The sequence below is a fragment of the Harmonia axyridis genome, chromosome 6, assembly GCF_914767665.1.
Source record: "Harmonia axyridis chromosome 6, icHarAxyr1.1, whole genome shotgun sequence".
Lineage (NCBI taxonomy): Eukaryota > Metazoa > Arthropoda > Insecta > Coleoptera > Coccinellidae > Harmonia > Harmonia axyridis.
In genome coordinates, this window is record NC_059506.1 from 25,324,174 (window position 1) to 25,336,949 (window position 12,776).

At 35.1% G+C, this 12,776-nt stretch overlaps 1 protein-coding gene across 1 annotated transcript in view; it reads left to right on the top strand.

Moving 5' to 3' along the window:
• The first annotated feature begins 6,771 nt into the window (after nt 1-6,771).
• LOC123682257 (class A basic helix-loop-helix protein 15-like) overlaps nt 6,772-12,776 on the top strand; it is a 128,001-nt gene continuing 121,996 nt past the window's right edge. Inside the window, exon 1 of the mRNA XM_045620792.1 lies at nt 6,772-6,856. The gene's annotated coding sequence lies outside the window, so the exon portion shown is untranslated. The remainder of the gene's footprint in view (nt 6,857-12,776) is intronic.

The window sequence follows — 12,776 nt, forward strand, 5'->3', positions numbered from 1 at the left end:
TGAATTATCATAATGAACCCATTTCTCGTTTCCAGTCATAATGCGATGAAGAAATAACTTTCGTCTTTGCCTTGGAAGCATCTGCTTACAAGCAAATAAACGCAGTTCAACATCTCTCTGCTTCAACTCGTACGGCTCCCAATTTCCTTATTTCTAAATCATTCCCATATATTTCAGAAGTTTTGAAATGGCTTGTGACATCACTCCCAATGATCCTGCCAATTCCATGTTGCGTTTAACACAAGTCTAGATCAAGTAATGCTTCCAATTCTGCTTCTTCGAAAACATTCTCTCTTCCACCGTCATGCTGGTCAAAATCACCGTTATTGAAGCGTTTGAACTACACTCGACACGTTCTTTCAATAATAGCGGTCTGACCATAGATATTTGAGAGAATTCAATTGGCCTCATCCGCAGAGTTCTTTATATTGAAGCAAAAAATTAAAACCACCCGCAAATCACAAGAATTGGGCTTGTAAGCTGACATGTTCAATCGAGAATAACTTTATGAAGCAGACACAAATCGACTAATTTTTTTGATGGTGTTTTGTTTACAAATATCTGAGCTTATTGTATGACATCTACGATCTATTTATTTTGAATCCCACTTACCACTACAAACATTTGTTGCAAAAAGGCAGAAACAAAGTTGTACACCTAATACAACAACTTTAGAGGGACTAGTTTTCTCAATGTGAGTGAAAAAGAGGACCCAATAGGAGTCAGTTTTTACGACTCAAAAACTTGAGATTTTGCTAAGGTTGATACAAGATCGAGAACGATTTGCCTGCATTGTAGCAAACCTTCTTCAAGAATATGGCACTTTATGTAGAAGAAGAGAGACTTGATACAATATAGTACTCACCTTAATGAAAGTGATAGTAACAAAACATTTAAGTCGAGTTTTTGACGATAGTGAAATGACACTATGTAGGTGAACATAGTTATTCATAGGTCTTTGCCTCTTCAGATGGGAGTATAAAATCTGTGAGCCATCAAAACTGAATAAAATTATATATAAAGTTATTTTTTTATACATTCTTGCACATTTTCGATGAAAGTAATTCATTAGAGGCAAAAAATATCCTTTCAAACATAACAAATACTTTAAATTTACGAAGAGAATGAAATTCACCTCCAACAAACCTCGAATGAAGAAAACATAATTGAGTATAATCAATCATCAATGGATGCTTACAAGACCGATAAAACCGGCTATAAAATGAAAATTCAAGCTTTACTCTCCCGCCTTTCGTGCCAACAAGCCTCAGGAATCGCCTCAAGCCACGAGCAACATTTGTCCTGGGCACATCCTGTAACTGAAACCTTTCAGATTTCAACGCCATTTACCAAATATACATCAGAGAGAAAACCTGAGCTCTTTCTTGATCCGTTGAAAGGATATCCGGGATTTTCTGCACATATTACCGACATTACTCCGTTCCACGCAAACGATAACTGCAAACTTTCTGACCGAATGGAATTCTCTCTCCAAGCCAACGAATAATATGTAAACACCCACGCGTCGTTCGGATTCAATCACGATTGTAGGATGTAAGCCCAATTCGAGGATTATATTTTGATTTATTACGGCCGAAGGGTTGAATGAAGACTTATGAGAGAACTGAGGGTGGTGACAAATGATCATTCTATTGTTGATGTTGGTATTGCCAGCTAGTGTGCAATAATTTTGGGGAAGGAAAATGATAATTCATCCTGAATTATTATTATGAATTTTTAGGCTTCTGTAGGTTTGAAGACACTCCCTGTTTCGAATTGAATGAACTGGCAGGTTCAGCAAAGACATAATCAGTAGTTTTTGAGCGCTAGGTCAATTGCCATATACTCCTTTGGATACCAAATGATATAGGTATATCGGTTGAGGGACAAGTGATTCCAAAATTTTTCTTCATCTTAATGCTTTCTAAAGAGTGTTAGAACCATTCAGTTTCAGTGAAATATGTTTTGTTCTGTTCCTTAGCTTATTGCTAACGAAAATCCGACTTTATAATGAATCTTTCGAAGAAGGTCTTGTTTCTATTGCCAAAAAACTGGGACAACCATGTTTTACAGAATCAAATGAACTTCAAATGTGTACCCCCAATCGCATTTGCCATAGACAGGAACAGGTAGCAGTTACCTACTTACTGCCAAGTCTGGATAAGTGAATGCAAATGAACTTTCCATCCGAACTCTGAAACTTGTCCTGATGAAGCACTACTATTTTCCTATTCATCACCAATATTGGCTGCTTCTGTTCTGATCATCAGCTTGTAACTGACTCCACTGAAATCTTTTTTTCACAGTTTTATACCTGGTTTACAAACAAAATCATATCGTACACCCTGAATTTCTTCTTCCTTTTCTTATTCTCTAAGTTGTATGTCTGCGCAATGGTATCATGGTAACTGCACACTCATTAGGGTAGGGGAAAGATATTCTCTATTGTATCTTTCTGAGACCTTATGAATGAGAAAGTTGTATGCAGAAGTATCACGAAAGATCATTGTTACAGTAATGCAGGTACATTTATATTAAGTATTGTGACGAAAATTTCGGCTAGACACATACATTATATCTAAGCGCTTTTTGTGCTGTTTTTTTTTACCATGTTAACACGTCCTGTTTCTTTTCCGCTGATCACTGGCCATCACTTTCGTAGGGTGCTTCAGAGTCTGGACGACACAGTCTGGATGCAATTTCTCTCCAAGGCGACAACGTACTACCAATTGATCTTTGTTATGCTTAATTTCGACGTTGATCTCATCGCTGAAGTAGACCTACCAAAAACACAAAAAATTAGAAGAAAATACTAATTCTTTCCGTCATACTCCAATCGTCAATAATTGATTTAATATCAAATTACTGTTCTCCAGAAGTCCATATCTTTTCATCGCCACTGTTTGACCCAATTCAGGCGTTTTGCTTCCATTGCAACTGTCAACTCTGGTTTCTTGGAAGGTTGGTAGGCCTTGAAATCCAATACTTCAATTGTCTGCTTACAGTGCACTCCGAAGTATTCATATTAGCATCTTCTAATTTAGATTTGATGATTTTTTCTGGTTGCAAATCTGGTTTCCAGACGAATTTTCTTCAGGAATCGTTCTGAACTTGGAGTGGAAATTGGCTCTCTTCAACATTTTTTTTTCAGGGTTAATTCTTGACCAGATTCAACTGCTTTCCTTATGAGTTGTGAACCAGCTTCATACTCATTCAACCTTCTTGAAATTTCGTAGTTGGAAAACATTTCTGCATCAATGAGGGCCTTAATTTCAGCTTTTATTCGTGGTGTTAGGTCTCCTGTTTTACCCATGATTCAAACGTCACATGCTGTGGACGAAATTAACTAACCGTTGTGTGGAATGCGAAGTAAACGAACAAAGCGCGGAATACCACGAAATCTCGTCAGAGCCTGCAGCACTGAAAATATAGACTGGAAGAGGTCTGTACCTCAAATATATACGTTAAATATACCATGAAATAAAGAATGGTCATCGGGATTAACCTTTCATTTCATTCAATTAACAAAAAAGATTAAGATCACCATCCTCTTCAAACCTACAAAAGCTCCCAAATGCGAAAGCCAAATCCAGGATGAATTATCCTTTTTCCTACATGAAAATTATTCCATATTAGCTCGCAATGCCAACATCATCAACTATACAATGATCGGGTGTCGCCACCCTCAGCTCCCTCATAAGTCTTCATTCAACCCTTCAGCCGTAATAAATCAAAATACAATCCTCGAATTGGGTTTACATCCCACAATGGTAATTGAAACCGGACAACGCGTGGGTGTTTACATGTTATTCGTTGGCTTGGCGAGAGAATTTCATTCGGTCAGAAAGTTTGCAGTTATCGTTTGCGTGGAACGGAGTAATGTTGGTAATATGTAGAGAAAATCCCGGATATCCTTTCAACGGATCAAGAAAGAGCTCAGGTTTTCTCTCTGATGTATATTTGGTAAATGGCGTTGAAATCTGAAAGGTTTCAGTTACAGGATGTACATAGGACGAATGTTGCTCGTGGCCTGGAGTGAGTCCTGAGGCTTGTTGGCACGAAAGGCGGGAGATTGAAGCTGGAATTTTCATTTTATAGCCGGCTTTATCGGTCTTGTAAGCATCCATTGATAATTGATTACACTCAATTATGTTTTCTTCAGTTGTAAGTGAATGTTTTGCTGGTGGTTTTGGTTTTGTTTTCTCCGTAGATTTTAGTGTTCATCACGTTGGAAAGGATATTGCTGTGGATCTCTTTGAAAATTATCTGAAATCCCTTTTGAGTGGAGTTTATGACAGGAATTCGAAAAGTAGAAATTCTATTCAGTCTGATTTGTGTTGCAATTTTCACTTTTATTTAGATGTATCGCACCAAGTCTCCACATTGACAATTTATTCATTCATTTATTCCCGAGTTGAAATAAAAACTTTTTTATAGAAAAACGAAGCAATGAAATTGGACGATTTTTACAAATACCTCGAATTGAGACACAACCGACAACTCCACCATATTAGAGTAAATAAAGATTTAAGAACCTAGTACAAAAAAAATGTTAAAACAAACCTTATAAGATAGAAGGTTGTATACTTGGTAAACAACGTCCGAATCTGAAAAGTTTCAGGTACAGGATGTGCTCGAAGCCAGTGTTAGGGGTGAAACAGTGGAGCGACTGTTTCATTTGCGGGTCGGCAATTCGGCTCAGTTTGCTGGCCGCCTTTTCATATATCATCCTTGATTCTTGAACATGAGGCTGTTCCGCTCCGCTGCGTTTGTCAAAATTCCCTGCAATAAAAATCTACAAAGTCTTTCCATCCAACGAGGAGAACCTCATTGAAAGAGGGATAAAATCATTAGGTATTTCACAAAAACGAAAAAAAAACAATATCTTCGCTTTCTATTTATTTGGAAGCCGATGTTTACACATTCAAGATTTTCAACAGAACACATGTTTGAATCACCCAGTTTTCAATTTGTTATAAAATGTGATATTTCGTTTTATATTCTTCATGCTTTAATATGAATAAGCTGAATTTCTTAGTGTTGGATTTCTTACTGTTGTTTGTATTGACGCTTCAATAAGCTTCAATAAACTTATTATGAAGACCACTCCGATTCATTATTTTTTTGCACGTTTGCAAGATTCTTCATTGGGAGAAGGAAGTGCTTCAACCCTACAAAAGTGAATAGGGATGAGAGGATGAGTGATACTTCATTAGAAAGATCTTTGAAGCCTCTTTACAAATGTGTATAGAAAACGTAATTTTGATGGACCGTTTTCTTGTAGGTAGGTACAAATCCAAGATTTTTGTGAAAAATTTGGAAGAACTACGTCAACGAATGAGTGTTATCAAATAACTCCAATTATGCTGAACCAATAGAGACGGTCTTTAGTCGAGATTGTATTATTGTAAGGAAGTTATTGGATATTTGAAGAACAATTTGAACATTTTCAATTTTTTCAAGAATGTGATTTTTTCAATATTTTTTATATTTTCAATAAAATTTAACTCAAAATGAGCTTGAACATTGTGAAAATAACCAAAATTTTCAAAATTTTTCAATTTATTTCTAGCGAAAACGGTTCGTCAATATTACGTTTTTCATATACCTTTGTAAAGAGGCTTCCAAGACCTTAGGTGTTTGCTCATTCAAGCCTTGAATTTATTTCCACAATCAAATCATTCTACGCATTTCGGGAAATTTTTCCAATCACTATGGGATAAGAAATATACGGGATGGCTCGTCTGAGATGGAACACCGTGTATATTCTTTTGAAATACATTACAAAAAATTATTAACTTGAAACAATAAAGCATGTGTAGATAAAATCTCAGTATTAGCAGAGAGAATGTTAACGGAGCATCATACATTTCAACGTATCATACAAAAAGTAAGTACCTACAGATAAAAACCACAGCAAAAACTCTGTCTCCCCGTATCGGTGTAGTGACTGGTTTGTATAAACGTTTACAGAATAAGCTGACATATTTATATTGAAGGTCCTCCACTTCATCCAAACAAAATCCCCGCCATCCGTCATCTTCACCAAAAGTTGACGACATATATATTTGTGATTGAATCTGAAATAAGAAAAAAAACAGATTATTGATTCGGGCCATTTCCAACTCAAATTTGGAAAATTACAGATTCTGCGAGGAAATGATGGATCTATTCAGTGAACGAGTGCTCAAAAATTCAAATCAATAGACAAAAGAACTTTCATCCAGATATCCATTTATCATCAAACTCAAATGTCAAAATGAAATTAAAATTTTAAGTTCTATTCAAAATTTTGTGTCAATAGCGTCATCAGAATCATGCAGAATATGAAAAAATATTACGCAATCACCAACCAACTAACAGCTCCTTTGATCAAACCAATTTTATTCAATTTTTTTTGCTTAATCCGTTTCCAATTCAATCTTACAACTGTCCTATCATTCCAAACTGTCACCACAATCCTAATCTTCCTCCCACCATCAAACCCACTCACATATTCAAAATCGAATTATCCCGAAGAACCCATCTCCAAATCTGTTTTTCCAATCCAACAACTCCCAGCAATCCCTCTAGAAGAACGTAACATTCCAATTTTCCGCAACACCGTGTACCACCTTGTACGTCACTGGCTCCATACCAATTTTCCCATTTAGAGAGCCGTCTGCACCCCCAGAAAAAGCGGGGGTGTTAAGAGCTTTTCCATCACCACGTGCTACTCCATGACGTTTAGGATTCGTGGGCGCAGGCGCGAGCGTCGAGAGTAACAGTTTAACTTCGCACTTCTCGCGTAGCTAGTGCGTGAAAAGTTTCTTGACGCGGCTATGTGAACAAGTGGAACGCTAAATACAATAACGACGTAAGTTTTTCATGTTTTTGATATCGTGTAGTGTCCCACTGTCGGCGGAGTTTCCCAACCATTGCTGCTGTTGCATCAACTTGATCGAAAAGCGGAAAACGGTGATCATCAGTTGTTGTTTTGTTTGTCTCCGGGAATTTGGGAAATACACGTATCTGAAAAGATAATCGTCTAAGAAAGCCGCAGTTATTGCTTCACGTATTTTCCGCTAGCTGGTTCATTCACGGTTTTTTCTCATTCAAAATTCATTCAAATATATATGAAACGGAGTTCTTATCTCAGTTGACACCTCATATATACCGGGTGTTAGAATCATTCATTTGCTGTCGATTTAGCTATATTCATTGATAACCGAAAATCAACAGTTTCCGAGATATTTGGGTTCTTGTGTTTTTTACTATATTTCTCACCTTACCTACTTCATTTTTCGTCAATTTTTTCTACGTTGACCACATTCGATTTCAATTTTGGATTATTTTCATCAGGAAAGCAAAACTTTGTTGTATTAGATGTAGAATGAAAATTGGTATGATTTGAAAGTGGGTATATGAAGAAATAATTGTGAATTTCCAATATAAATTTGTCTGCAACTTTCGAATTCTTCAATTCATGTATGACAAAATTATTTTAAAAACTTGCCGAATTCCTTCTATATTTCCTCAAAAAATTCTCGTTAGAATACAGGCACTAGTTTTGTTTCAGCAAATTTTGATTTGCATTTAAACTCGAAATTTCAGTAGAAAATGTACTCATAAATTATTTTTGAAATGATCTCCATCATTCTTTAAAAAGCACGGGTCATCTTTCTTATTTCTTCAGTTGTTACTTTCCGCCTTCAATTCACTCCCAATCTTTTTGCCGCTTCGTCTATTCAAACGGTGTTAGATCAGGACTTCTCGCTGGTCACGAAAATAATTCTAAAATATAATCAAATTCGGTCAACGTAGGAAAAACTTAAAGAATGAAGTAAGATGAGAAATCTCTTGAAAATCACAAGAACTCAAATATCTCGTAAACAGATAATTTATGGTTACCACTAATTATATAGCTCAAACGACAGCCAATGAGTCATACTAACACGTCTTCCAAGGTTTACGTCTAATTTGGAACCACCCTGTATATATTCGATAATGGGATCAAATACTCAACAGTGATGTTCTTGGATGGATTTATGAATCAACCTGTTGCAGATGATATTTGAGATTTTGCATATTTGTTTTTGTGAAAACGTTTCAACTATTTTTGATTAACTAGGCGATTGGCATTTGAAGGTGTTGTAATGATTTTATTTGGATGACAATATTTTCATCTTATTATGCAAAATTCTCTGGAAGAGAGTTTTAGTGATAGGAACCAGAACGCTGTATTACACCCAAAAGATTGAGTCCAAAATCTAAACAATTATACCTACTCCAGTTGTGTTTTATGTCGGTACCTATATCATACCGAAATTAGTGTATCAGAAATCATGTTTATTGAAAATTTGATTTTTCCACCACAAAAATATTTTTTATTTTTCTTTCCTAAAATATTCAAACAATTCAAAATTAAATATTAATCATTTCTATTGAAATTTCTAATGAATAACGTGTTCTATACTATCACTTGGTAAAGAAGCAAAAAAATTGAGATTTTAAGTGGAATTGGGAGATGAGAAGGAGTGCTGAAGCTCATAATTCCAGTAGAGTGCTTTTCTCAATTATTATTTATGCACCCATAAGTTCCATCAGTTAAATTCTTCAAATCCTTCTATCAACCATTCGACTTAATTATTCAAACTATCAGCAGATGAATATAATAATTATTTTCCCTACCTACTACACCTTTCATTTTAACTATAACTCTTTGTTTCTGATGAGAAGTATCTACTGATGGTCTGTAAGGGCTATTTCACCTATAAACTTTTCTTAAGGCTGCCAAATTTATAATATATTCCACCAGAAGAATCAATGATGTCTTCAGTTGATGACGACAATATCAAGAAAAGTACTAATTGAGATCTGCGAATATTTTTATAGTGTTGAATGATTTTCTCATTATTATTGTTGAATGGGCTGTACATATATCCCCAGAAATATTGAGAGAACACTATTTCGAGTTAGTTTACCATGTTCATCGAAACAATCACGCATAAACAAAATTAAACTGCTTTGTTTCGTGGAAATAATGGGCCCATACCCTGTTATGCTTTTCAGTTCATGAAAAGGATAATTAAAGGTAATTTGGATCAGTTCTGAAAAGTCTGATGTATTCTCAAAAAACCAAAAAATTATTAAGCAACATTTTCATTGTAATTGACACTATTGAAAATCCTTACTATAAATACCAACCAAAATTATTTCATTGCAATCAACAAAAACAACAAGTATCGGAAAGAAGCGGGAATATGATCTATGAAATACTGGCCATTGTTGATTGTTAGCTGAGAAGTAGCATAGAAGAAATGTATCCGCCAAAATCCTCCAAATATTCCTTCCAGTGGTTCTCATTTATCTTGAAACCTCTATGAAAAAATTTGCTGATAAAATACAGAAGAAAAACAGAAAATATCAGTGTTTGTTTACACAAGTTAACATTGCTCCTTGCTAAAACTAAACGAACTTTGATATATTTAACTAATAAAATATAATTTATAAATTCTCGCACAATCTTAATGTAGTTTAACCTCTCATTGGAATGAATAATAATAATGGCATCATTCAGCTCCCGTACAAAATAAGTATTTTCATGTTTTATCTCTACTTTCCAACATTTTTCATTACTGGAATAAGCGTTTCAGCTTATCGCAGTAGTCTCACCATTATCACTATTACTGCATATTCATACTGTAAACAATATTCATGAGGAAAAAATACATGTCGTATCTGGGTACAAATTGGTATAAATCATTTTTGCTTGAAAAAAATGTGTTCGTCTACCGTCCAGGTGTTTTCTCTATTTTTATTTCCATAACAATGGCAGAGGTGTGCTCAAGTTTATACAAAAATTAATTATTGTATCCTGTAAATATTGAGTTCTCAAAACGTTCTAGTCAGGTTTTCTATGAAAAACCAGGGCTGAAAAGCTCAAAATGTTTAACTTCTTTCGAACAATCATGTGAAAGCCTTTGACATAACCTGTATGTACATTTTCTATATCAAGAATTTGATCGAAAAATAATGGAAGCAGGACATCAAGGACCCAAACTGAAAAGATTTTATACAGAATATTCCTAAATAGAAGGTAAAAATGAAGAGAAACGCTTCGTTTTCGGGGTATGTTGAATTTTCAAAGTTGTTCCGTTTTCCGTCATGGCATCCTTATTTCTCAAGGTGGCTTACACAGGGTTTTCCTGAATTGGAGGTACAAATAAAAATGACAGATTCCTTGGATCGTTTTCAGAAAAAAAGTATCCTATTAACATGGACCCGCACAGGGCCGGCGTTAGGGGTGACACAATGAAGCGACTGTTTCAGGCGCCTCTTTTCGAGGGGCGGCAATTCATCCCACTTCCTGGCCGCTCTTTCATATTTCTGAAAAAATATAGTCTTGATTCTTAAAAACAATATGAGGTTGGTCCGCTTTGCTGCGTTGATCAACATTCCCTGCTATACAAATCTCCAAACCGTCTTTACTAAGCCGCCTGTTCATTAAATAACACATGGCAACCCAACCAATATAAGCAGCATTGCCTATTACCCTAATTGAATTTGGGGTGTATTTCACAAAGACGAAAAACAACACTTCGAATTACGTGGAAGTTGTTTACACATTCACCATATAGAAAATTCCTGCGATTCTGAATTCGAAACTAGTTACTGATAAATGCTAAATGTTTTCAGCGGAACATATATTAACAAAAAAAAAATGTTTTCAATCCCATTTAGTTTTCGAAGCTTTGCATGCTTTACCGCCCTTTGTATATTGTGGTGTGATAGGTAATCTTTCATCGATCGTACGCAGTGTCTTGTGAATGTGAGAATCAGATATAATACTCACGCATTGTTCATCGGCGTCGAAGTAATCCAGGAATTTATTGTAGGTAAAAATGTCCGAAAAAAAAGAAACCCAGTAGAAACGACTTTAGAGAGAAACGATTAGTAAAAACGCTAGAGAAATCAAAACTGGCGAATTATCATCGGGGCAGGTGATGTTTTTTGTTGGTGGGGGGGGGGGGTTTGTTTATTGAGACTTCATCAGCAGGGGCGCCAAAAAATTCTTTGCTTCAGGCGCCAAACTTGCTCGCGCCGGCCCTGGACAAATGCTTTGTTGTCAAGATACTCAGTGTTTTTTCATAGCACTTCTCTTTCAAAAGATATTCAACTTAAATTTGGCATAGAATTCCAATTTTCATCATGTGATATGCTAATTTTGAATGCATTCCTACAGGATGAATTTTTTTTTCAGTGGACCACTGGTTTCATTGGTGATATTTTTTCTGGAACAGTTCTCGCTTCTTTCCTCCAGAATTTTTTTTCAGTAGACCACTTTGGTTTCTTGTATTTTTGTCATATCAGTTACCGATTCCAAAAAAAAAAATTTAAACAATTCTGTAGTAATCCTTATATTAGGAAAATCCAAATTATTATAATGATCCAATTATGAAATGTTATAAATGAATTAATTTTTAGTTTTGGTACGTATTCACCCAATTTGTATATAAGATTAATATAGATTCGATAAACTATATAATCATCTCAATAAAGAAGCACTACAAGAAACACTCTGTATCTCGAAAAAAAACATTTTGCGGGCCAATGTTTAAAGTTTTTTTTTCCAATTAACCAAGGATTCCCTCACTTTCCTATGTACTTTCTATTTAGAAACATCCTGAATATCTAAGATTTACACCATGTTACATGTCATTTACCATTATAAAAAATAGAACTATTCTCCATTCACGAAAATCAGATAATTTTAAAAATCAGGAGGTATCTGCTCCGGTATATTCACGTTCAATTATAATTTTTTTTAAGACATTCTCTCAATTTAGGCAGTGTTGAACTCGTATAATAATCATCATAAAATCCCAGAACAGGGTTTTTATGCGCTGGCTAATTGGAAATAAAATTCTAGGTTTTAATGACACAATCCTCCTGAAGTTTAGCAGGAAGATTTCAGCAGATATTTTACATATACAAACTCATTTTCAACCTCGCCGAACTCATTGTTTTTTTTATCATTTTCATGCATTTTATTGCACTACGAGCACGTCTATGTCCGAGATTTATTATTTTCCTTTATCTACCCGATTTGTCGGCGTCACCCTTGTTTTTCCATCTGTGATTTTTGCATTCGTCATCGGTATATCCTTACCCCTTGTTTTCATCACAAAATTTTAATACTGCAGTTATCAAAGAATTGAACAGAGTTATTCTCTTCCAAAAATTGTCAGTGTTGTGTTTCACAATTCAATAAATATGTTCCATTCAAATTGAAATTTATTTGTGAAGACATCAGTTTTGAATTGACTATACAGGGTGTTCTTTAATTGGAGGTACAAATGGAAATGGTTGATTCCTCGGATCATTTTGCGAAAAAAAGTCCTATAACATGGGTCCCCAAACGATGTTTTCGAGATACAGATGTTGAAGTTCACCCACAGCACCTTCCCTTCACAAGATATTAAACTTAAATTTGGCATAGATATCCCATTTTAAAGTATCCATCCTGTGATATGCTAATTTTGAAAGCAAATGTACAGGGTGATATTTTTTCTGGAAGAGTGTCAGCTTCTTTCCACAAGAACTTTTTTTAGGTGAACCACTGGTAGTTTGGAAAAATTGAAAAAGAAACTCTGGTCCAGTACTACACTTTTTGCTTTCTTGTTGGTTCTTGTCAAACAATTCTCCAGTAATCCTCAGGAAAAATTCAAATTATTATAAGATCCAGTAAGCTGTGATGAATAAATAATCAATTATAAGTTTTCGTACTTATCAAC